Source organism: Rutilus rutilus, assembly GCF_951802725.1.
Source record: "Rutilus rutilus genome assembly, chromosome: 18".
Lineage (NCBI taxonomy): Eukaryota > Metazoa > Chordata > Actinopteri > Cypriniformes > Leuciscidae > Rutilus > Rutilus rutilus.
This window is the reverse complement of record NC_140231.1, coordinates 14,478,106-14,504,708: the sequence shown is the minus strand read 5'-3', so window position 1 is coordinate 14,504,708 and position 26,603 is coordinate 14,478,106. Positions and strand designations below refer to the sequence as shown.

The 26,603-nt window shown below is 38.5% G+C and overlaps 1 protein-coding gene across 1 annotated transcript in view; it reads left to right on the top strand.

The window, feature by feature from the left end:
- ndst1b (N-deacetylase/N-sulfotransferase (heparan glucosaminyl) 1b) overlaps positions 1–26,603 on the top strand; it is a 98,785-nt gene that overhangs the window by 23,305 nt on the left and 48,877 nt on the right. The window contains exon 2 of the mRNA XM_084386931.1: positions 15,114–15,215. The gene's annotated coding sequence lies outside the window, so the exon portion shown is untranslated. The remainder of the gene's footprint in view (positions 1–15,113; positions 15,216–26,603) is intronic.

Sequence of the window (26,603 nt, the reverse complement as noted above, 5' to 3'; positions counted from 1 at the left end):
CAAAACAGGAATAAATTACATTTTATAATGTATTAATATTTCACAATATTACAGTGTTTACTGTAGTTTTTATCAAATAAATGCTGCCTTGGTGAGCATAAGAGACTTCTTTGAAAAACATTTGACCCCAAACGTTTGTTAAAAATCCATTGTTCATAAGTGGTTCTTGATGCTTATTTGTTTGTTCAATTTAAATTGTATATATTAATTATTATAATATTTTAATTTTAATTTAATTTTGTTTATAAATATTTTATTATATTTTGAGTAAGCAAATCATTTTAAGGAGAAGGAAAATCTTTTGATACACCTATAGGTGTATCAATAGGTGTATCAAAAGATTTTCCTTCTCCTGCATTGTTTCTTTTTTTTTTTTTTTCTATTTGTAGACTTTATAATAAATCCTATAGATTTACATTAAAGGAGGGAACACAACAAAGCCATATCTTGGTATTAAAACATCAGAGAGTCTTGGGGTTTATTTATGTATTTATTTATTTATTGAGGCTAGTATGCAGCCATCTAGCAGTGCCCACAGCAACGCTTATGAATCAGAACAGCTTAGTACATGCATAACAACGCCCTGGCAACAACAGCATCTTGCATCGCCACGTATCCTAGTTCTATTTGCTCCATGAAGTTGCATCATTGTTTACAGATCTCTGAGACTGTGAAGAATTCGATTATCTTCAGCAAGTCTGGAAAGGCCAGCGACAAAAGCTCACATTAGTAATCTCAATCAAATGTCAGAGTGCCTGAGCCGCCGACAGAGCTTCTCGCCTCTGCAGAAACATTTTATTCGTAAGACGCGGATTATATGCATTATGACCCACGAGAAGTTCACTGAGCAACACTCTGATTTCGGGTATTGTGGCAGCGTTGTTTTCCTTAGCATTTGCTTGCTTGTATCAGCGGAGTTTGGAGGACTGTTACACCCTTCTGGCACTGAGGCAGTTTTGATTACTTTTGCAGAGGAGAGGAATTGAGTTCAGATGTCAAGAGCAGTGGCAAAATGACTGCCTTGTTTTTCTCCCCCATCCACGTTGTTTTGGTGGAGAGCCAACAAAAGGGTGCTTTGTCACGGAGAGCGGCTTTGAAACACGGAGCAGAGACGAGGGAATGGCAGAGGTTTGCCCAGCGAGTCCCTGAGCTCCAGTGATTCTGCCTTACTGGGAAAACCAAAGGGATCTACATGATCAAAGGTCTTTAGGATTAGATTAACACCACGTTTTCTATGATAATGAGAAGAAATGTTTCTTAAGCATCAAATTAGCATATTTGAATTATTTCTGAAGAATCGTGTGAATGAAGTAGGGATGCACCGATATGAACATTTTGCCCGATAACCGATAATTCTTTATATTTGAAAGCCGATAACCGATATGTTGGCCGATAAATATAATAAATCCAATTTTTTTTTTATAACTTGGGAGCCTGATAACAAGAAGAAAAGTCTCACAATCAAATCCATGTCCCAAGCACACAATTATGATGTTCTCATCATAATTGTATGTTGCCTATATGACTTTCATTGCATTCAAGTGATTCCAGTCATATTTCATGCAATTCAAAACCATCATGGCAAACAAGTATGCATCTGAAGTGTCTCAGCTGAAGGAAATAATCAATTTTTATCGGCTTTAATATATCGGACAAATTGTCTTATTGGACAGATAATGATGTACATTAAAATGAACAGATATAGGCCGATGCTGATATATATGTGAATGAAGACTAGGGTGGTCCTTATCAAGTCCAATTTTTTTTTTTTTTTGCAAAATGTTAGTGTCTTAACCTCTTAAACTGTTCCTTTTAACTTCAAAATTGGAAATATGCAAAAATGTTGACAAAAAAAATGATATTTAGAGGTAGCTCAATCATGTGGAAGATTGCCTATGTTAAGCTGTGCGGCGTTATTGTGATATGCAAGTAATATTAAAAGTTGCTGCAAATGAACTACATTTTATTGAAATCAGAGCAACACTGATATGACAACAATGACAACAATATTTAAAAAAAGCACAAAGTTTTCAACAATCCCTAATTTCTGATGCTCAGCAGCCAGTGTTGACTTTCTGCAGTCTGGATAGATCCGTCGGTGATCTTCCACCACATGAAGGAGAAACTGCAATTGTTCTTCAGAGTGTGTGAGATAGCCATTGTATTCTTGAATCAGAGCCACTCCTCTCTCGGCGTGATCATTGACTACTTTCATGTATGGTTGCCTGTGCCTCCTGATAATCTGCTTGATTCGGCCAAAGTTCCGGGTCAATTTCAAGGAAAGTAATGTAATTTTCTAAACCAAAAAATGTGCTCTAAACCCAAACAATAACCAAGGTGATCATCAATAGAAATATGTATAGAAATATGTTACTGCCATAAAAATTGGCATGCTGTATTTTCTTATATAAAGGAACAATTTGAAGGGTTAAGAGCATGACAATTGGAGACTTTAAAAATAAGGACCACCCTAATGAAGACTGCTGAAACTTCAGCTTTGCCATCAAAGCAATAAATTACTTTTTAAAATATATACATAGAAAACAGTTATTTTAAATTGTAATATTTCACTATATTACTGTTAGTGAAAAAATCAATGCAGCCTTGGTGGACATAAGACACTTCTTAATTGTTTAATTCTTAATTATTCCAAACTTTTGATCTGTAATATACATTAAATATTACACGGTCATTGAATGGAGTTGATTTTGTGATCTTTAGCAAAGCCCTCAACTTCACATCGCTTCAAGGGATCTCTGAGGTTGGACCATCATTGTGTCTCTTCCTCTGATCTCTTCATTAGCTCTATATAATTATCACTAGTGGCATCTCATGAGACTCATGTTTATGCATATTCAAAATTGATTAGCACTTAATTAAGTCCCCCGGTCCAAACACGTTTCAATTCACGTGATTCAGCTTCCTATAGAACGCAACTTCCACCAAGGCATCTGCATCTTAAAAAATTAAATTATACGGAATAGCTAAGTGCGTTTTTACCACTAACCTTTCCCTTACCAACATGTGCTGATGAAATGCTGACATACTCTGCTTTCATTATCTGAATTTTTTACATGCTCGCCTTTGTTGTTCCAGTTTCTTTACTGAACGGCACCCAGAGGCATATCCGATATGTAGCATCAACCTCGTGTGGGTAATTTTTCCTTTCCTCTGCTTGTCTGTATTTGTTAGGATAAATGTAGGCCGAGAGGAAGGGAACAAACCCGCGTGTCTCTTTGTAGACGGCTCTGTTAGCCCGTGAAGATGACAAGCAGCATTTCTCACGATATCTTTTACTCTGTCAAGCGCTCGCTGTCCTGGGCACAGATGGTGCTGGGAATGTAGGCGGTCAGTCATTTTACTCCCCGTTGAAAGATTAGTTTAATATAAATGAGGACTACGGGATTTGATATGAAGAAGATTTGGATAAGATTAAATTTATGTTGGACTGTAGCATCAATATATAATATCCAAAAGCACAAATGTTTTTTTCTTCTTTTTTTCTCTTCTTTGCTATTTGCTGAATTACCATAGGTCAGAGGTGATCACCTGATAAACCAGATCGCCGGAGTGGATAATACAGGCTCCATTGGAAGATCAGATTGAGATGACCTGCTTACGGTCATCAGCAGGCCAGTTCCCATAATTCCTCCATGAGCCGCTGCCATTAGCTAATAGAAATGGAGGATAGTTTGTCAAGGAGGCTGTTCAATGCAACATGGAGTTCTCGTTTAGTGGACTATAACCCTGTTCGGGCGGTAATTGTTTCTCATGGGGATGTCTGTAAAAATACATTTGCATGGCTCCTCGGTGCTAAAACTCCTGCTTTCAGATGACGATTTATTCACGTTGGAAGAGCGAGCCTGGAAATGTGCTTCTCACATGATCACATGTTTAACATTTAATTATCCTATTTAATAATAGGAAAATTCCTATGGTTTAAATGGTTTTCTGTCCTGCATTTTATCTCTACAAATTATGGACGTCAACTTAAATATGTGGAAATTTAGTACAAACTAAAAACATCCAATCTGGCTACTTGCTTGACTAGTAAAATGCATAGTCGTGCAAGTTCTAATTTATATAAATGTAGGCTCTGGTTTAAATAACTGTTTGCTCCATTCACTCTGGTAGAGCAGTGATATAATATTATTCTTGTAAACAGCTTCTAGCATTTTTCAGTAGGGCTGTAATCTCCCAGTCGATTAGTTGATTATTTGGTCGATACGTTCTTGCTCGACCAAAATTCTGATTGGTCGATTTTTTGCCGCGGTCATTTCATCAGTTTTGCCGCGGTCATTTCATCAGGTGGAAAGCACTAATTGCTAATGGGGGTGTTTTCAGAGCACCGCTGTTTCACAGGTAACAGTCTGTCTTCAGAACACCCCCCTTGTTTTCACTTCTTTTGGATTAGCCCAACCCACTGGAGAAGAGAGACAGATTGAAGAAAGTAGGCTACTAGAAGGTTTGCTGAATATTATTTATTTAATTGTGAGAGCGTTTAATTCATAGTCAGTCAGACCTCTTCTACCATGTCAACAAAGACATCGGCAGTGTGGCAGCATTTTTTTTAAAGTTAATAGTCTATATTCATGTCTCAGCTGCGAAGCTGAGCTCCACAGAGCGGCTGAAATGATAGTGTCAGTCAGTTATTATTATACAAAAACAATTGTCTAAATTATGTTGCATATTCCTCAAAAGTTCTTGTGATGATATCACTAGTTGACAACATAGTTACTATTTTCGGAAATCATAGGCTATGATATTGCGCAGGTGCACGTGATGCAACGCTGTCAGAGCCGACAGACTCGTGTGTCAGACTCATTTCAGTGCAAAATAATTACGTCAAAAACTATTTCATATACTGCAAATAGCCTACTAGTTTTTTTATGTTTATTTATAATTCATTAGGCGGACAACAAGGCTACCAAGTAGTGCGCACAGTGCGCAGCTAATTAATTTAACGTTTTTTTTTTCCTAACGTAATTTTTAGTCGAAAATTTCAGGACTTCAGTCGACCAACATTTTCTTTGGTTGATTACTTACAGCCCTATTTTTCAGAAATAAAAGCCTATTTTTAAGGATGCACCTATATGAAAGTTTTGGCCGAAACTGATAATTCTTTATATTTGAAAGCAAATCCAAATCCAAATCTGTATATAATTTTTGAGAGCCAGATTATAAAAACAAAAGTCTCACCATTAAATATGACAGACTTATATTGCACATGTTGCACTTAACTGTATTTTCCATTTTGAAGTGATTCCAATCATATTTCAAGCAAAAACCATCATGGCATCTGAAGTGTCTCAGCTGAAGGAAATAATGCATTATTTATGGGCTTAATATATTGGCCGAATTTCAGTTTCAATAACGATAACATCAAAAATGAACATGTATCGGCCGATGCTGATATATCCTGCATCCCTGCCTATTTTTACTGTGAACAGTTACCGTTCAGTGTTTGGCAGTGGTCAAAAACCACAAGATCCCTTCTTGTAAACTCAGAGATGTGAATTCGAAACGCAGTTAAATTACCCAGGCGATTTATTTACAAATGTAATCAAAATATAAAAATAGAGGAAATGAACATTGACAATTAATACAGATCAACCGATACAGATAATTTAAAAAAAAAGCTCTGAAAAATTAGCTGATAACAGATATGATATTGATGTATCATGCATCCCTAGACTATACTCTTGTGCAAAGTGTGCTGCATATTTATGTATGTATGCATATATGCATGTCTCAGAAATCCTGCTGGAACTCATGCTCTTCAAATATGCTTTGAGAAGCTGTGGTTTGAAGTTCATGCCATCGCTGGGCATGCATTACTGTCTGGTGTGCAATTGATTAAAATCTGTTGGGCTATTATCATCACTCCATTTAGGATGCATGAGGGAATGTAATGGAGGCAAGCATTTACTGTTATAGCTTTATTTTTCACCACCCACTAGTCAGGTGCCTGCTGTTTGTGAATGCCAGCAATGATGGGTGATTCTTGAGAGCTTTAGCCAAAGTACTTTCGGCAAAAACATTTGTGATTCTTAAAAGCCTTTGGTTTATAAAAAAAAAAAAAAATCAAAATTGAGGGGCGATCTGTGAAAGAAATAAAGCAAGCACTCGCGTACCACGTTTTAGCCTGGGGAGGTTTTATTCATGGCATTCTGGAGGTGGTTCTTCAGTTGAGTTCCTCTCCAGAGATGTGCACCTACCTACACAAAACCCTCCTACTGAGAAACTGTTATTGGGTGATGATAATTATTGAGCATTTTTAGCCTTGATTCTCATGTGTGGGACCCAGCAGAGAGTCCTTCTTGTCTTTTATTGTCTTCTACTCAGTTCATTTGAAATAATTCTACATGTTTTAAAAGCGTGGAACGACGGTAGATGATTGAATCAAGCCAAAGAGCTAAATATAACTTTTCTTTAAATGTTATACAGGTGCTGGTCATAAAATTTGAATATCATCAAAAAGTTGATTTATTTCAAGAATTCAACTTAACAGGTGAAACTAATATATTATATAGACTCATTACATGCAAAGTGAGATATTTCAAGCCTTTATTTGTTATAATTTTGATGATTATGGCTTACAGCTTATGAAACCCACGAAATCAAAATCCCAGAAAATTAGAATATTACATGAAATCGCACAGTAATTACACCGTAATACAATGGTCATTGAACCAGGTTTTGGTTCTTTTGGCAGTGTGGGCAGGTGCAAATCCTGCTGGAAAATGAAGGAAGCATGAAGTGCTCTGCAAATGTCCTGGTAGACGGCTGCGTTGAGTGGACAGCACAGTGGACCAACACCAGCCGATGACATGGCTCCCCAAACCAACACAGACTGTGGAAACTTCACACTGGACTTCAAGCATCTTGGATTGTGTGCCTCTCCATTCTTCCTCCAGACTCTGGGACCTTGGTTTCCAAATGAGATGCAAAATTTGCTCTCATCAGAAAAGAGGACTTTGGTCCACTGTGCTTTATTAAATCCAGAGTCAACGCAGCTGTCTACCAGGACATTTTCAGAGCACTTCATGCTTCCTTTCAGCAGACAAGCTTTATGGAGATGCTGACTTCATTTTCCAGCAGGATTTGCACCTGCCCACACTGCCAAAAGAACCAAAACCTGGTTCAATGACCATGGTATTACTGTGTAATTACTGTGTGATTTCATGTAATATTCTAATTTTCTGGGATTTTGATTTCGTGGGTTTCATAAGCTGTAAGCCATAATCATCAAAATTATAACAAATAAAGGCCTGAAATATCTCACTTTGCATGTAATGAGTCTATATAATATATTAGTTTCACCTGTTAAGTTGAATTCTTGAAATAAATCAACTTTTTGATGATATTCTAATTTTATGACCAGCACCTGTATGTTGGCAACCAGAAGATGGAACTTATCCATGACATTCCCATAGTAGTTGCTTCTTTTTTTTTTAGATCAACTTGACTTGACTTCACCACAATATTATAAATACCTACATAATAGAACATTAATAAGTCTCCCCATTATTTTTGATGCATAAAATAACACTTTATTTTAACATTTCCTCTTCCTATCCTGCCCCATGCAAAGCATAATGGGAAATTGAATCATGATGCTATCGTGTTTGAATTGGGAAACCTGATAGAAATGTGTTAAATCAAAATAAATTATTAAAATAAAGTGAACAGCATCAGTGAATAATTTTGAGTGTATGTCCTCTATCTACTGTAGGCCTACATATCAAAGTTGGGAAAATTAAAATCAGTTTGTTTCTTGGCTTGTTTATCTGCTTTTGATCTCTAATTAAAATTCATCTGCATGTGGTAATTCAATCTCATTGATATAATTACAAAGAATGGCTCTGGTTTTGTACAATAATCTAATCAGAAAGGCGTTCCAGATGTGTTAAACGGATTGTAATTCGAAATCCACTTGCTTTCATTCATGGTGCATAAAAGGAAAAATTAGGTAATGTCAAGCCCCTTAAGAGTAGTCTTATATGACTTCCAAGTTTTCTACATCTGTATGATAGCTTTGTGTGAGTCATATAAAACATTTTTGAATAATATATAAGGTATTGTAAAAACGTTTTGCACAGTTCCATGACACACAAGTACCACTGGCATTCGCCACTGTTGGTGTCACACTTGGCACGATGCGTCTTCACATGGCATATCTGAATAGCCTACACACTCAAATGAGAGATTATCAGGGAATAATGATTGTATTTCAGTCTTTTCGGGCCACAAAGCTGTTGCATGGATTCAGAGGACTTGTTGTATATCACACAAAGTTATTCAATAATAGATTTGAATTTTGATGTTGTTGTGTCGTTGTTGTTGTTTTTTTTCCAGAATGTCGGTAACCAAACAGTTGACGGTAGCCTTTGACTTCCATAGTATTTTTTTTTTTTCCTACTATGAAAGTCAATGGCTACTGTCAACTGTTTGGTTACCGACATTCTTCAAAATATCTTCTTTTGTGTTCAACAGAAGAGAGAAACTCATACAGGTTTGGAACAACTTGAGGGTGTGTGTAAATGATGACAAAAATTTAAGTGGCACTTATAATCCCTGCATATTATGGAACAGCTCAAACATTATATCTGAGAATCATGACTGAACTTTAACATTTGAGTGAAGGGTAAGGATGTCCCAATGGCCCTGATCCGGTGTGAGAAAGTTACGGTTTAGCTGACAGTCTGTCACTTTCAGGATACACTTTCACTACATCTTGCGTTCATTGATCATGCACATGTGTTTTATTTTGTTGTTGTGAATTGCGTTATCCAACTGGCTAACGTAGATAAGGTTTGGCTTTGAATGACTTGTTATGGTCTTGAATGAAATGAGAATAGATGGAACATAATATATATCATAATGCAGAGGTTTTCTTAGGGTGGGTTTCTTTGCATAAGGCTCAGGCAGGGAGCTGTCTCGGTGTGCTCATAAGCCACCACCTGGGTTTGGGAAAGGACCTGGAGTCGTGCCAGGGTCCGCTGTGGAGAAGGCCAAGTCAGCGACGCATGGATCCAGAGCTGTCAGGGCTCCAGCTCCTCCCGCTTCAGCTGCTGATCCAGCCAGACAGCTGTGAGCTGCATTCCTTCCTGGATTTAGGGGGTGAAAAACCATTACTTCACTGATATCTAAGATGGGTATCTTGCACCGGGGAATGATTGGACCAGCTCTGTGCAGTGACCCAAGACATAATGTTTATAAAATGTATTCATTCCTTCTGTTCGCACTGCTAGGAATGAACGCGAAACGGTTATTATCACATGCTGCCGAGTGAGAGATACCTCATGAAATCGAAGTTTTGGGGATTTTAGTCCATGTCTGTTTACTCCGAGGTGTCTATATGCTAGTGTACTACTGCAAAAGTTGACAAAATAAACTTTTATCAGACACATTTAAAAGGTATAGTTTTTCTCTTTCTGGAAAATGGGTGAAAAAATATTTAAATACTCTTCTTATTAATTTTATGGGATCTTTAAATTTCAAACCATGATCGTTGGTTTTAATTTTTTTATTGTTGTGCTTTTAGTTTGTGTTTTTGACTGTGTGCAAAATCGCTGAGGCTACTCTCTTAAAGGGATACTCCACTTTTTTTGGAAATAGGCTCATTTTACAACTCCCCCAGAGTTAAACAGTTGAGTTTTACCGTTTTCGAATCCATTTAGCCGATCTCTGGGTCTGGGGGTCCCACTTTTAGCATAGCTTAGCATAATGAATTGAACCGGACAAGACCATTAGCATCTCTCTCAAAAAAATGAACAAAGAGTTTCGATATTTTTCCTATTTAAAACTTGACTCTTCTGTAGTTACATCGTGTACTAAGACCGACAGAAAATGTAAAGTTGCGATTTTCTAGGCTGATATGGCTAGGAACTATACTCTCATTCCTGCGTAATAATCAAGAAACTTTGCTGCAGTAATACTCCACTATGTTGAGCCTTCGTCCTCCATCGCACCATTAATAAGTCATGTGATCGCAGTTGGTGTCCACCTGAGTTGACGTCCCTTTTTTAATGACGTATGACTCGCATTGACTGGGGAATATCCGATTTGTCTGCTTACATGGCAGACGCAAATGCACGTATCCAATTCATATCCGATTTATTACCACATGAGTGAGGCCTAAATCCGATCTGAGAAAATCGGAATCCATGCGTTTTTTTTCCTGCTTACACGTTCACCGGTCATATCCGATATGTGCCACATGAGAGGAAAAAATTTGGTCACTTGAACCATGCAGTGTAAATGGGGCCTTAAAGAGCTTTTACGTGTACCACCTGACTGCTACAGATTAATTGGCATTGATAGTGTTGACATAGAAACGCATAAATCTGAGTCTGAGGATGTGAACATCATGGGTTTCTGTCTCTAAGTTACAGTTATGACATGGCGTGAACTAAGCTTGTTGTTTTGGTTCAGGAGGAACTGTGAAATTGCGCTCTGTGACTGGTGTGTGCGCAAGCAGTGTACGCAGAGGTATGGAAGTACATGCTGACAGGCAAGTAGGACTTCAAATTATTGCATTTGGACCAAATGCAATGATTGGACGAACTTTTTTTTTTTTTTTCCTGAGACTTCCACAGAAGTTTTTATTTTATTTTATTTAGACCACTTCTTTTATTGATTGCTATCAGGATGTGAAGAGTTTCAATCAGAATAGCAAAGTGTTTATGAAAAAAATGCCTACCCTACCTTTAAATTCAGTATGGCTGCCTGCATACCTCAGACTCTTTAAAAAACACTCAAACTCACCTCAAACTCTGACACAAACCTTTTGAATGCAAAGTATTGAGTGTTGTAGAAATTGGTTGCCTCAAGTTCCTGTCAACTGTCCCTTGGTCACAGTATAATGAAGCGTAATGGAAATCTAGCCGCACTGTTGATGGAATATCGAAGTCATAGCCCAGGGACAATGTTTGTGACATTTTGTCAGTTTTTAAATGATTTTCTGTCTGAAGCAGAAAAGCATAAATGCCTTTTGCTGAAGGTAATACTTCACTGTTGTCATTGTAAAGAAAGGGCTTTAGATAACACAACCACCCCAAAAGTTTTGAGCAGCTGTTTAGTGAATGCTTTTTCTGTAACATCTTGGCTTGGCATTTGCACACGCGGGGGAGCAGGGGAAATGGCTATATTGAGGTATGTGGTTCTGTAGTGATATTCTGGCTTCAGGGATATGAACTGTGATAAAGAGCAAAGCAACTTCTGTTTTGGCAAGAGGCACAGGAAAAGAGATGACAGGCCGAAGGCATGAATTTGATAAATTTACCTTAAATGTGCAGACAATTTAAGAAAGTTTTGTACTCCTCTCCCTGTCCTAATCTCAGTTCTGTCTAAACTATGACAACAAATCATATTTAGAAAATGGGGAGATGTTCGGCGTAGTAAATTGAGAGGAGTGACAAACAATAAAGATGTTAAAAAGATAAAGTTTAGCCTAACTCCTTAAGCCCTGAAGGCATTTTCAGAGTTGTTTTTAGTTACATACACAAGTAAAGACTTATGACTCCAAAACTATAGAAAGGAGAGTCAAAAGTTGGGTATTGTTTGATAGAAAACGTTTTACTAATTAGTTTAATTAATTAGGCTACATTTGGACATATTTTGTGATCGACGCAACGCATTAGGTTGATTTTTGGACTAATTTTAATCGTGAGAATCTGCTTTAAATAACAATCGGAGCATGTTTCATAAAGTTAAGAGCGAAAACGTGACATAAATGCTGCTTCCGTATATTATTTACACGTAGGTCTTGCAGGGCTTCATGTACAAAAACTCACTCAAGTTTAGTCGAAGCCCAAAACAAGTATGCTTGTATTCTTCTCTGTGAGACCTTTCAAATATGATGCATGACTATATGAACTGTATGATGTTTTTGAAATATTACAGTGCATAGCTCAAAAAAAGTATAAATTATGAAACCTTTTTAGCAAATAACTCCTACTTAATCAAATTAGCTACATGCATTGTAAAGTTCAGACTCTTGAGCTTTCAAATCTCTGCATTCATGTCAAACTTTTTATACAATTTTATTTTTATACAAAAAACTTAGTCGGACTTAGTTTACTTGGATTTTAGAGTATAATGATTAAGGTGTATACAGTCACATGTATTCAAGGTGTTATTGGAAATGTTATTCGTCGTTTTCCTTACACCCTGAATACATGCGACTGTACTTAAATCTTTAATCTTTTAAATACAGTTATTAATTCATAAATAGGTTTTTGGCGAGGCACACCACAGGGCATTTTTGAAACCTGAACTTTCCTTGTCATAAAAAGTTAAATTATTTGATATTAAGAGACTGTCTGGGGTCAAGGGTCTCTGTAATATAATTTCCTGTTTGTCCTCCCTATGCGTCTGCACAATGGTCACACTGCATGACTGATTTGGCAGACTTTTTTTTTTTTTAAATACTAAGATAACACAAAATGTCAGAAAGCTTTCTTCAGATGGTATAGCTTCATGTAGACGTTTCTAATTCTGAACTAGGATTTTGAATGTTGTTTTGTTATTGATATCGCCTTCAATAATACTTCATGAAGTTCATTGTTCAGTCTGTGAGGATTCAGGAAGTCCCGTAATAACACGCAGATTTGCATTTGTCCAGAAAGCGAGCCTGCAGCAGTTGTGTGAGCCGGCGAGGAACGGCCTCAGCTGTTCAGACAGGCACCAGTGAAGTGAGAAGTTGTTATTTTTGGCTCCGTTCCTTGTGCTCACCTACACTGTGTTTTGATGCTCTTTTAAAGTGGCTCTTGCCAGCCGGATATATGAGGGGTCTTGGCCCCGAACAGCTGCAATAACCATTCTTTCTGCCTGTCACTCCTCAGGACTGATGACGGCACCCGGTGCAGATTTCATGCACGTCTGATTGTAATCTGCCACTCAAGACCTCTCCATGCGAGGCTCTTGATTAGAGAGCAGTCATTAGAGCAGAGAACGATACCCTACGCTTGAGCACTTGTGCGTCGGCATTTATGGCGTTCTACTGGATATCTCGCGTCCTGCTTGGACAGATCGCCGTTACATTAACCCTTTTGGAACATAGATGTAAGAGCATGTTGGTGCTCTTGCCTCTTTGCCAGTATGACAGACTGCAAGATATGACTTCTTTTTTTTTTTGGAGGAACCAGTTGGCGCTGATCCAGAGCTGCCGCAGTGTCATTGCCAATCCCTCAGTGGCTTCAATCCAACTGCTCGGATTCAGCACTTTTCCCCTCCCGCTGCTGTAATATGTGGCCTTTCTAAGATAATGTATCTTTTTGGAAATAAAATGCACATCTCAGCATTGATATTAAAGTGGATTTTACTCCATTTGCGAGAGTTCCTTGTTCACGTTTTCTCCTGTCAGGGGCAACAATGCGTACTGTAGCTCATGCATGAAAGCTCAATTTAAAGAGTTTTTGCAGGCTGAGAGTTCCCTGACTGCACCGGTAGGAACCGGATAAATTGACCTGTGGTTGCCGGAGCTGTGTAGCATCAAAACGGGGCAAATACTGCTTGAATTATTCATATAATATATCTTGCAGCACGCTGACTTGCTTTTGAGGGCAGTAACTGGATTTAGATACTCCAAATGATCTCTTGATGCAGCTTCTGCAAGCTATTAAACAGTAGTGACTCAACCATTGCTGTCTTTTAGTTAGTTAGTTAATCTTCTTATAGAGTAGTATGGTTATTTAAAGGGATATGAAAATTGTCGACATTTAATCACCCTGATGTCGGTCCAAACCTGTATGGTTTTCTTTATTCTGTGGATCATTAAATAAGTTATTTTTAATAATGTTGGTTACCATTAACAAAAAACTAAAATTCTCAACCACTAAAAAAGTATCTTCATCTTCTCAAAGTATCTTCTTCCACAGTTCCATAAAACTTCCACAGATGTTTGGATTGATGTGTGGATGAGTAAATGATGACACTTTTCATTTTTGGGTAAACTACCCTTTTAACTCCAGATTAACATGCTTTCTGCCCCACTTTTTAAAATATGTTATATGTGTAATGGTACACGTATTGTTACCCAAAAATTTTCAGCATGGGTCTTTTGGTTTGGCATGCATGTTACCGCACAAATGCAGCGTTGTTTTAACCACTGAATATGCAGAACATAATTTGAAACTGAGTTTCCCACCTAGGATGGGACATTTGCATTTATATTGATATACTTTGTTGCTAACACATCAGATGTCAGATGCATGTGCTGTTTAATGCATTTGAGACCTGTTTTCTTCAGTGCTTAACTTACATTTTATCGTTGTATTCTTATCTGTAAATGTTAGAAAGTCACACGAGTATTTCCATTTTGCGTGAAGAACATCACAGACTTGAATGGAGCGTCTGTGTGTGCATTAGGGGTGGAATCTTTAGGTACCTCAGGATTCGATTCTTGAGGTCATGATTCGATTAAAAATCGATTCTCAATTTTGAATCAAATTTAGGTCCGATATATGCATAGATTTGATTGTAGTTTTGTGTTACTTTTTTATTTGACTGCGGTAGATAGTTGAAGAGGTCTAGAAGAAAAAATGTATTTTCTTTTTTCTTCCCGTTTTATTCAACCCAGTATTATAAAACAAATCCCATTTAAATCTGACTGCCGTGCTTGTATATTAAATGAATGGCACACAATAGAAGGGGAGTGCAATAATTCTGACTAAAATATATATTTTTAAAAATGTAAAAAAAGCATCCAAAAGTGGAAAAACTTCAAATCTCTTCCCCCATTTACAAAGCATCATAAACTGAGTGTGTTGCAGCCGGTTGCAGTAGTACAGACTTTTTTGTTTAAAAACAGAGCCATAGTTTGTTCAGTAAACCACTACTTATAAAAAAAAAACCGAAAAAAAAAGCTATTTTATACCTTCAAAACCAAGGTACATACTGAACCGTAATTTTTGTGTACCGTTACACCCCATTTAATACATTTTAAATCCGTCCAGCTACTTTAATTGAATGAATCTAAGAAAGGACTGTTTTTCCACAGAAAGCCTGGGTGGTATACTGTCTGAAGCCCACCAGCGTGTCCCTTATATTCTCCCCTGCTTGCTCCTGTTATTGCTTTGTTAATCGATGTGCTCTGATTCGTTTCGCAGGAATGCCTGCAGCGTCTCGGAAGACTCACCTGCAGATCCCGAGCTCAGGCGAGCAGAGCCACTTTTGATGAGATTCTGGGAGGACCACACTGTCAAACAGAGGTAGGAACGGAGCCGGTCAGGGTTTATTGCTTTACCAGTTGGAACGTTGTTGTGTGGCCTTGTTGTTTCTTGTAGTGTGCTTGCACCAGGTGTATGCCTGTCAAAGGACAGAACACTGAGTAAACAGAATTTACAAAGTCCTTAAATGGGCACATTGTTGCCGTAGTCACAAATAGTCATAGCATTTACTTCTGACATGATAGTGTGTGTTAATATACTCTCCTAAATAGTCAGAAACTGCCTAATAGAGTCCTGCGGGGATGACATATTTTTGAAAGCCAAAACCTGGAAACTAGCATTTTAGCACTTGTGGCTCCGTCTTTACCGTGGACATTAAACATCATCACACCGAACATTGTGCTCTTGCAAACTATTCTAACTCAAACTTTCAAGGAAAATATCACAGAGCTTATTTTATGCAATAATCCAAATGCCAATGGAAAAAAATCCTATTGGGTTTTTGACATGGGAACAATGGTGATCCTAACTTCCAGGTTGGCCAACAAAAATACATCACTGCAGCACTCCATTGACAACTTTTATGGCCCAGTGTGTAGTTTTTAGGCTGTCATTACTTACTCAACCTCATGTCGTTTCAAACATGACTTCCTTTCTTCTGTGGAACAAAAAATATTTTGAGATATTTTTTAGATATTTTGAAGGTTTCAACTGTTTTGTCCATACAATGAAAGTCAATGTGGTCTAAAACAACATTAACATCTGAATTGAGTTGGTCCTCCTAATACTGTAGAAAGTCTTTATAATCGCAGTAGCGCCTGGTCATCCATGATTTTTTGGCCCCTCTCTATTGTTCTATTATTAAAAAGTGGCAAAAGCCCAATAAAAGCCTCATTCAGTCTACAATTTGTTAACACCTGAGTAGGCCTGTAGAGTCTGTAAAGCCCCGTATCAAATCTTCATCGTTGGAACTGGGATTCGTCACCATGTATAAAGCATTTCCCTTCTGGTTTCAGAGACCGAAAGGCACATGAGTCAGGTACCAGTGTTTCTGATCTGCCAAAGATCTAGACCTTGACTGTATCTCTCACACGGTTCACATTCCTGCCCGTGGGAATGCATGAAAAATGAAACCTTGGATTCCTTAACAAATTGAAATTCTGCCAGTCTGTTGTTTCGCTGTGAGCTGTATTTGATCATTTAACATGCCTCAAATAGTCTCTACTAAAAAATTGTCAGATGAATATTTATTATGTTGTAATTCGCATTCATGTCAGATACAGCCGAGTACAGGCCTGATGATGGTGTGATGCTCACAGGCATCATTGATCTTTACATTAACCCCTCTTTTTGTTTTTCACCTTATGGAAGTGAAGGTGGAAGATGAATTATAAACTTTCATAAATAATTTAGAGCCATCGGCAGAAGTGAATTATTAATAGGTGAAAAAGGCATCTCTTTTGATGCGTAAGGATGGGCTAACATGAGCACAGACATGTTATTTCCTTTCATTAAGGAAAAGCGTGATTCTGCTAGATAGAGCAACTGGAGTTTTTGTAATTTTTGTGCTTTATCCTCTTTTATAATGTTCAAAATTATGATCTGAAATCTGATATTCCATCTCCAAAAGAAAATGAAACTGTGCTAAATGCATTAAATAGCATTACGCATACGTACAGAAATGTGGCTGCATTTACACTGCAAGGCGTAATGTTCCATTCACTTCCAATTCCATTCAGGTGATGCATGAACCATTTTAAAAGAGGTTTCCTGGACAGGCCCCTTCCTTACATTGAAGGAACAGCCAGATAGTCCCGCCCCCAAAGTAACGCCATTGGTCCAGCCAATGGTGAGTCAGAGTGTGTACACTTTTCAGGGGAATCAGCCTAAAGATGTCTTACTACTTATTGAACTCAAACACAAAAGTATTTTACAAACAAAATTACACACTTTAGTTTTAAAAACATTACAGATTATTTACACAATAATACTGGCAATAATGCCAGACGTTGAAGCGCCTCATTGTTGAAACTGGTCTGCACAGTGCATGTAATCGTTTCCAATTGCCACTGTCCAGTGGGTTGTGAGAATGTTGGTGTGTGCTGTGCGGTTTCGTTGAGTAACACAACTTTGTCCCTGTTTTGGATATTTGGCTTCCTAAATGGCTTTATAATTAAATAAAACAGGCTCCGCAATGAAGGACTGTAATAGGCAATCTGACATATATTATAGGGACATATACTGTATGTCAACATTTCATAAGAAACTACATCACATAAAATTAAAGGGATAGTTCACCCAAAAATGAAAATACTGTCCTCATTTACTCACCCTCATGTTGTTCCAAACCTGTATGACTTTCTTTTTTCTGCTGAACACAAAAGAAGATATTTTGAAGAAAGTCGGTAACCAAATGACTGATGGACCCCATTGACTTCCATAGTAGGAAAAAAAATACTATGGAAGTCAATGGGAACCAGCAACTGTTTAATTACCAACCTCCTTTAAAATATCTTCTTTTGTGTTCAGCAGAAGAAGGAAAGTCATACAGGTTTGGAACAACTTGAGGGTGAGTAAATGAGGACAGCATTTTCATTTTTGGGTGAACTATCCCTTTAATAGATGTTAACACTTCCATGCCATCGGTGGCACAGGAGCACTTCCTCCATAGCCTCATTTCCACTGTCGGGCCAGTGCGAGCCAGTGCTTTTAACGGGCCTGGCTGGGCTAATAGCCTCGGACCTGTAGCACCGAGCCCAAAACATACTGCGTTTCCAGTGTCGGACCAGAAGCTCCGCAACGCTTGATTAAAACCCGCCCGTAACACGCCTCTCTGGAACAACGTCATACAAACCCATCATTTCACCAACAGATGAAAGTTTTATCAAAAAAATTATCAGAAAGAAGTCACTGGAAACTAGCAAGATTGCAAAACGAACATATAAAAGTAGCCGTTTGTTGGCATTTTTGTTGTTTACTTATAGATTTTAAACCTAAGCGTCGATGTTTTACAATAATAAGTGATACATTGATCATGATGATGTAATTTGTGTCAAGATTGCACATTAGTCACACACAAATAAAGTGGTATTTACCGTTATATCACAAAAGAAAGGATACGCGTAGTTAATTCAGTCGTGTCGGGTTCTGTTTATTTGTAGTCACAGGACAGTATGTGTACATCACATTTAGAAAGAATGATATTTTCCACCAAAAATACGACCTGAGGAGCTTTAGCACTCACTCCAGTGACAGTCCCAATTCAGTTATATTCTCAGTCAGAGAAACAGAGAAAGCTCCCGAAAAACTGGAGTTGCTTTATTTTATGACACATGCAGAGCTAAATATGGATATCAGACAGTATAAAGAGACGAGACGTACTGACAGATAAAATAAATACATGATTGTGATAACCTATATGATTTATCTGATTTCTTCAAGCGGTCGTATTGACCATGTTTACTATGGTAATGGTTTTCATATAAATATTTATGCCTTATACGGTGATCAGAATCCATCGGATCACAAGCAAGTTATTTCAAACACTCACTGCTGTCTGAAAGTGAGTTTTGAGCTAAAATGATTTTAAAAGTCTTTAATGCTGATGCCCTGGTATATGAAGTCATCTCTGGCACTGCTGTCTCCAGACTCCGCCTTTGTTTGTAACCACTCCTCAAGCCCCAGTTGGCCCGCTTTTGGACCAAGGTATTCGGCGGCCCAAAAAACCCTGGCCGTTGGCCCCAAGGAAGCCCCGACAAGGCCCGATCAAGCCCCGGGAGTGACAGTGGAAACTCGACTGGCCCTGGCACACACTAGCATGCCCGCTTTTGGCCCGACAGTGGAAACGCGGCTCATGATTAATTTATCCTCATATGTTTACTAACCTTTCACATCAGACCAATCTTATCTAGCCTAAGAAGATGGTTGAATATGAATGTTGAAATACAGGTACAATAAACAGATATCATACTTAGAACCACATTTGAAAGTGAAATCAAATCAGAATTTCTGTTTACACGCATGCATCAAGATCTTGCACTGCGTTTCCAAAAAGCATCATAAGCCTAAGTAGACCATAGAAACGTTTGGCACCAAAGGTCTCTGATCTACCTACAGGCCTACAATGCCTTTGGGAAATGCAGCCCTAGTCTGTGCCAGTTACCAAGTAGTGGCTTGACTTTGACTCGATGTGAAATGACTCTGGAATAGAAGTGAATGACTTGGCATGGTCTGGAGATTTTCTTTGTGAAAACTAATTTTACCTAATGAAAACTTATTTATGAATCAGTGACTAAAAACTTCATCCAGCTGGAGCTCAACTCCACTTGCTTGATGTGAAACACTGACTTCATTTTGGTCTGGATTCTGTGCTTTGTCACACTCTTGTGCTTATTGTCCTTGTTTTGCAAGTAAAAAAAAATACAATAATGAAAAAATAGGATTTGCATTTTTTAAATTTTATCCAAAGCGACTTACAAATGAGAAATACAAGTGATTCAGCTGGAAATAAGAAATAGTGAAAGTATTGAGAAGGTTAGGTTTTATAGAATTAGTGCATAGTGTAATTGTATAGAAATATACACACTACCATTCAAAAGTTTGGGGTCAGTAAGATTTTTATGTACATTTTTTAATTTGAAAGAAAGAAATAGTTTTATTCAGCAAGAATGCATTAAATTGTAAATCTAAAGTGAAGACATTTATAATGTTACAAAAGATTTCTATTCAAAACAAATGCTGTTCTTTTGAACTTTCTGTACGTCAAAGAATCCTGAAAAATTGCATGATGGTTTCCACAAAAATATTTAAGTTTAATAAATATTGAAAATCCAGATTCGCCATCACAAGAATAAATTGCGTGCTTTCGTCCGACTCCCTATTCTTGCAAAATTAAGCAGTGTCCGGCATTTTAATTGTCTATTGTTTTTTTTCTTACATGACATTACAATACCACAATAAAAAAATATGATTGTTAAAAAAAAAAAAAAAAAGGCATTTAAAAATCCATTTGGGGAGAATAACCAGTCATTGCAATCTTAGAGAGGGATTTTTGATGACTGGACGGAGCAAAGGAAAAAAGAAATCAAAAGTCGTTAAATAGACAGGACTTCATCCAGACACATACTGGTTAAGAACATCCTAAACAAACCGACCAGATCTAACAAAAATGACAACTTCAGGATGCACTTATCTTCAAGACGTGCCCCTCCTAAATAAGCTATCCAGTACTCTAAAGGAAAAATTGAGGGCTCCTGGATCATGTTTATGAATACGAATGAAACCGTGGTGCCTAAACAGTACTGGATTACTCGTTTTCGCTCTCTCTCTCACCGCTACACTTTCTCTCCTGTTGTATCATTATGTTTTGTGATTGTATCAGCAGTGGTCAAGGTGAAGTTTGGGTCTATTCCAATTTTCAAAATGATTCTCTGTGGATGTAACACTGTCTGGGCTCAGTATATGGCCTGTGCTGCTTTGTCAAAGGAAATGAAGGTGAGATCTCAAACAGCTGACAGCTGCATATTGGCCGGGACCTCTGATGACTGTACCCGACACACTCGAGAGTCGTCCTGCCCTGCGAAATCATCACAATCCACACTTGAAAGAGATTTTTCTGACAAAGCAGTGTCCGCACATGGCCCAGGTGGTCGTGAGTCCTGCGCTTAGTTGAGTTTCGGAGTGCAGGAACCGGTGGGATCGCTCACGCCGGCAGCTTGGCGTCTGGCATAAACATTCACACTGAGCCATATGGAAAAGTGAGATAACCAACCATGCTTTTGTTGTCCTTTATCTGTGTGTAGCATTAATCTTACACAAACGTCATTACTGAAGAGAGTCTACCTACAGAAATGTGTATTAAACCAGTGCCTATATTCTAAAGTGCAGAGTGGAAAGAGAATGGATTAGAGTAAACATGCATGTGCTTGCAATACTGTATTTTATGAATATAAGCATAGCAATTATAGTTGGGTTTTTTTTTGCCAATGAGTGTTGCCAATGGAGATTCTATTCTATTCTATTTGCTGTCCATTACAATGTTAAGATGATTATAATGATGATTAGTTATGAATAGTTGTTTAATTTTTTTTGGATTATTTTATAAATTATTATTGCTACTAATTGTTTTATATCTACGTTATTATAGTTGTTGTTGTTGTGGTTGTTATTATATTATTAGCCCCTTTCACACATGCAGTCTTTACTGGTAAATTACTGTTACGGTATCATGTGTGAACAGGACCTTTTCAAAAATAGCGGTAAATCGGTTCTGGCAATTTACCAGAATGAGAAGTTGTAACATTACCAGTAAATTATCGGTATGATGCTGTGTGTGAACAGAGAATGCTGATTATTGGTATGAACACGTTCGAGGTCCAAATGCGCTGACAAAAGAAGCCTACTTTCGACCAATCATAAAGTTCTTATGATGTCCTTTTGGTAATATGACATCGAATTTGGTCTAATAAGGTGTAGTGGGGCTTGATATGTCACCAAAGTGGGAATATCATTTATATTTAAGCATTTAAGCATCTTGGACTAAAAAATGTTTAATGGCTCTTTGTCCCTTTAGGATTTCTATGTGTAAATGAACTCTTATATATAGGCTACTAGCGTTGTTCCCATTGTTGACATCAGCATTCTCCGTATCCTACTTCAGCTTCAGCGCAATGTTTCGATTTTTTTGCACCCTCAGATTTCAGATTTTCAAATAGTTGTACCAAACCATACACCAATGGAAAGCTCCGTATCCTACTTCAGCCGAATGCCAACTGGTGTTTTTTTTTGTGTGTGTGTGTATATGTGTACACATGCCCGTCTTCGCTCAATCCTGTTCCCTACTCGCCCCTCTGTGTGTCTTGCGCCACGGCCCTCTAACTGCTGATTGATCGAATCTGCCTGGAGACCAACACCCTTCTTTCATTTGCCAGCACCTTGGGAGGCAAGAAGCAGGTTGCCTGCCAGCTCCACACAGCCTCCTTTGACCCACAGGGTAGGCACGGATGCAGCACAGCAACAAGAGTGCTACCTTGACCCACTTTAGCAGACACAGAAGTGCTTTAACTTGAGCTCATGTCCTTTTTGGGCGGCCTAAATGGAACAAGCACCTGGTATCGATCAGTCTCTCTCATGGGCTCCACATGCTTGCACTTTGTTTCTCGGTGCAGTCGTAATGCTACTAACATTCTCAGACATACACACTCATTCACAATTAGACATCCCCCTGTTTTCCTGGCAGGCCCTCATGTTCCTTTTGCTGTCCCTGAACAATAAGTCGTCTCAACAATCTGAGTGCGCTCTCTTCACGATCCAGGGCAATCACTAGTAGGCCACATGTGCTAGCATGCTTCAACTGCTCGAATGTTCTCCTAGTAGGGTGGAGACCGAGAAAAGAGCTGTCAACTGGGATGCTGGGTGGAAATGTATTCCCCCCTGTAACGTTCAGCGGAGATGCTACCTCTTCTCTCTCGCTCTTTTCCTCCCCAGCTGCTGTTCAACTCAATTATATGATTCGCTGAGTAGTCTGTTCCGCTCTCTTAATGTGCGGTACTATTAGGAATTCTCTGCATGCTGTGGGGGGAATGAGGCCTACAGGCCTTGCCCCCAGGATCCATCCTTCAACTGAGAGAGCTCAGAGCTGACGCAAAACAAAAAAGAATCCCTGCTTTTTCCACTTAATCCTCTAGAATTTCTTCCATTGATTCACTTTACACGTAGTTTCTTCCAGAGAATTATTATGAGAGATGAGCTTTAGGATTTCTGACTATAATTAACTTGCTTCCTTGTGCTTCTAGTCTCACATAGCCAGACCTTCAGACTGACGGCAGAAGGTCAGCTTTCACTGGGTAAGGACTGTGCAGAGGCAGTCTTACTGGCATGTAAAACAACCAATCAGAGTTCGTTTTGTTCTGCGTCATGTTAAGGGGCGTGAAAATGTAATGTCGATGTCCCTACAATAACAGGCCGGTGTGTGAATCTCTTGGACGAATTGTAAAGAGTCTATGCTAGGGTGACCATACGTCCTGTTTAACCAGGACATGTCTGGCCAGGATTTTGAGATCGCCCAAAATGCCCGGGATTCGGCTTTTGCTTTGTACAGTCACCATTCATTATGTTTACATTATTACATTATTTGACACTGACACGTACGTGCCAGCTTTGTAGGTCATGCATTCTGCTTCACACGGATCCCGATCGAGACGAAAACACAGGAATTTTCTGAGCAATGCTAAAACGCACATCAACCGATCACTTGTTTAGCGTTCATGTAAACACTACATTCAGATTCACCAATCGGAATTAATTCAGTCCTACTGAATCAAAAGGTGTGCATGTAAACAAAATGAATGGCGACGAGAAAGCAAAAGCCATATCCCGGATATTTTGGGCGATCTCGAAATCCCGGCCGGACATGTCCTGGAATATGGTCACCCTAGTCTATGCCGCAAATTTTACATACTTCAAAATCCTCGTTTAGTTGATCCTGATAATCACTCATTGTCACAGTTGTAAATACGCCGGCATTCTGCTTCCATGAAGGGGGTTTTGGCGTCACGTCATCTTTGTTTCCAGGCGGGCCATTAAAGAACTCGACACACACGTCTGCCGGACATCCTGTAGAATTCACCCAATCAGATGATGACTTTGAAAATCCTGAAGTGTTTCCAACGGTCCGTTGTGGCTGAGACTATTATGCATCATCCTGAAACCCTCAGCTTAAGGTTATTTGTGTTTGTCTAAAGAGGAACCTCTGTTTTTGGATAACTAACAATTGGGTCAATGACATGATTCCTTTTTGTTGTCCTAATATATTTAAAAATAATCTAATTTCTCTATTTTCATTAACTTTTCGTAATCTTATTTTTAAAAAAAAATGTATTATTACTGTTAAAAAATCTAAATTTGCAGAGGTCACTATCCATTGGCGAGTCATATGAATTATGAATTGATGATATTTGTAAAAAAAAAAATAATAATTTTTAACATGAATACACATTGTCAATTTCTAAGAACTTGACAAAAAAAATTTAAACTATATTTTTCAAAGATTTTTCCTTTTCTTTATTGTGGACACCCTTATAATTCATTGACCCAATTGCTCTTGCTTTCGCTCCAGAATATGGTCATCTTCTCCATTTGCTTGTTCCAGAAGGGTTATCATCCACCTCCTTCCCTACTCCCCTGTTTTCTAAGGGAGTGGAAATGGTCCTCAGCTGGAACCACATCCAGTAATTGTCCATCATCTCTCCCTCTCCATCATGTGAGACCTGGACCCTGATGTATAAACAGCGAATACGCACAAAAAGTGTGAATACATTGAAATGTGTGCACATATCGGGATTTATAAAAAATAAAGTAGGCGTAAATATGTGAATGACTTCATAAAAGTAAAAAATTATTAATTATTATTAATTAATCACTTTTAGGATGAAATCAATGGAAGGAGGCCCCTGGTCTGGTACATTTAGACCATTCCCAACCGACCTGCTCATGGGCTGACTCCATTTAAGCATGCTGTGCCGATGAAAGTGACAGTGATGTCTCCTCTGTGTATACATTCCCCCTCGCAGAGAGAACGTTTCCTCCACAGTAGCCTGAAAGCTGGACTCGACTTAGCACCCTGACGGTGGAACCACTTAGTGGATTTTAGCCTCAAATGTCAGGCCGATACCCCTGGGACGTGTTGCACTGATGGGATTTTATAAATAACATTATTCAGCACTTTATTCTTCCTAAGGTGGAAATCTGCACAAAAGAACTAGCACATACACTACTGAAGAAGCAATAATATGTGATCTCAGTAATGTCTGAAATTTGATGAAAGTTGAGTTGAAGACTGACCTTTCGCTCTAAAATTGTAGAGCTTATTATCGATCGGCGAGCCACATGCTCATCTGTCAACACGAGTGAGATTTTCTGCAGATTCCTGCAGTGATCCTTGAGCCAAGTATCACTGATGACTCACTGTGTCACTGTGATTTAAACTAGCTGGACTTGAAGTCCTACTGTGCAAAGAGGCTATGACAATTCCAAAGTGGCTTTTGCTGACTTTTCAACAACAAAAAAAGCAAATAACTTTTTTGAAAAATTATGTTTTGAGCCGTTCCAACAACGTTGACATTTTAAGATGGTCTTCTCTGCGAGAGTCGTTCCCTGCGTCTGACAAATAGCGCTGCCAATTTCAGAAGAGATGCCAGCCAGAATTCCCCACTGAGAGCTTGGACACACACGCTGATGATCAAGGCAGTGCAAATGCTACACCTCGCCTTCAAATGGCACCCGGCTCTCTGGCAGTTGGGTAGATGAGCAAAAAAGAATAAAGCAGGATGGTTTCAGGGTGTTTCAGGTGGGTGGATGTGGATTGACGTGCATCTTTGTTCCGACTTATTCCAGCATGAGTCAATGCTCTGGCAGTCAAAGCGGATATCTTAGGGGCTGACCATAAAAAGGTAGACGCCGCAAGTCTTTTACACTCACCAAGGCGGTGTAAAATATAGTAAAATATATTAAAATAAATTAAAAACATTATTTAAATTATAATATTTTACAATCTTAGTATTTTACTGTATTTTTGATCAAATAAATTCAACCTTAGTGACTTCTTTGTCCACTTTGCACTGTCCATCAGTTCTCTGTGCATAAAATCAAGTCGCATCCTGCTTTATTTTTCTAATTAAATATCCTGTTTCACATGGAAATGGGTTACGAACACAATTTCAAAATGTCTTTTAATGATTTGTTGTTCTCCATCTCATAAGGTTGCATTTACCAAAATACTTAGCGTTGTTTAATGTGACAGCTGTATATTGCTATTACCGCTTTTAATCTAGCACTGTGGTTTAGTGAAGCAAAGATGCATATATTAGCACTCATCATTAGCACTATCCCACATTACTCGCACACAAAGCTAACTCTGTGGCCAAGCTTATACCTGTGACTTTCACCACCTGGCTTACTTAGCAGGATTTGGCGTCAGAAACGGGATGCAGAGGATGGCAGGTGCCAATGGAGTTGTGTGGGGCGCTGCCCTCTGAACTGATTGCTGCACCTGTGGTGAAAAGGAAGACCTGTGGACTGAATAAACTTCAGAAGTCATTTGTTCAGTTCTAGGGTTAGGACGGGTTACTCCTTGGAGTGTCTAAATGTAGCTGGACCAACCCCTAGTGCAGATGTAATTTAGGCCACGAGTCCTTTGAGGTCAGAACTGTAGTTTTTGTCTAAAGACGAGGCTGGTTTCAGATATTTATACATGTTGGTCAGTTAGTCTTTGGTGCCCAGAGTTTCGAGTCATGAGTTTACATTAAAGATGCACCGAAATTTGGGCCAAAACCGAAAATTCAGGATGCACTTGGCTGAAAATCGAAGAATAAATAATAAATTAATAATCAATGAATTAATCAAAATAATTTAATAATCAACTCAAATATCTAC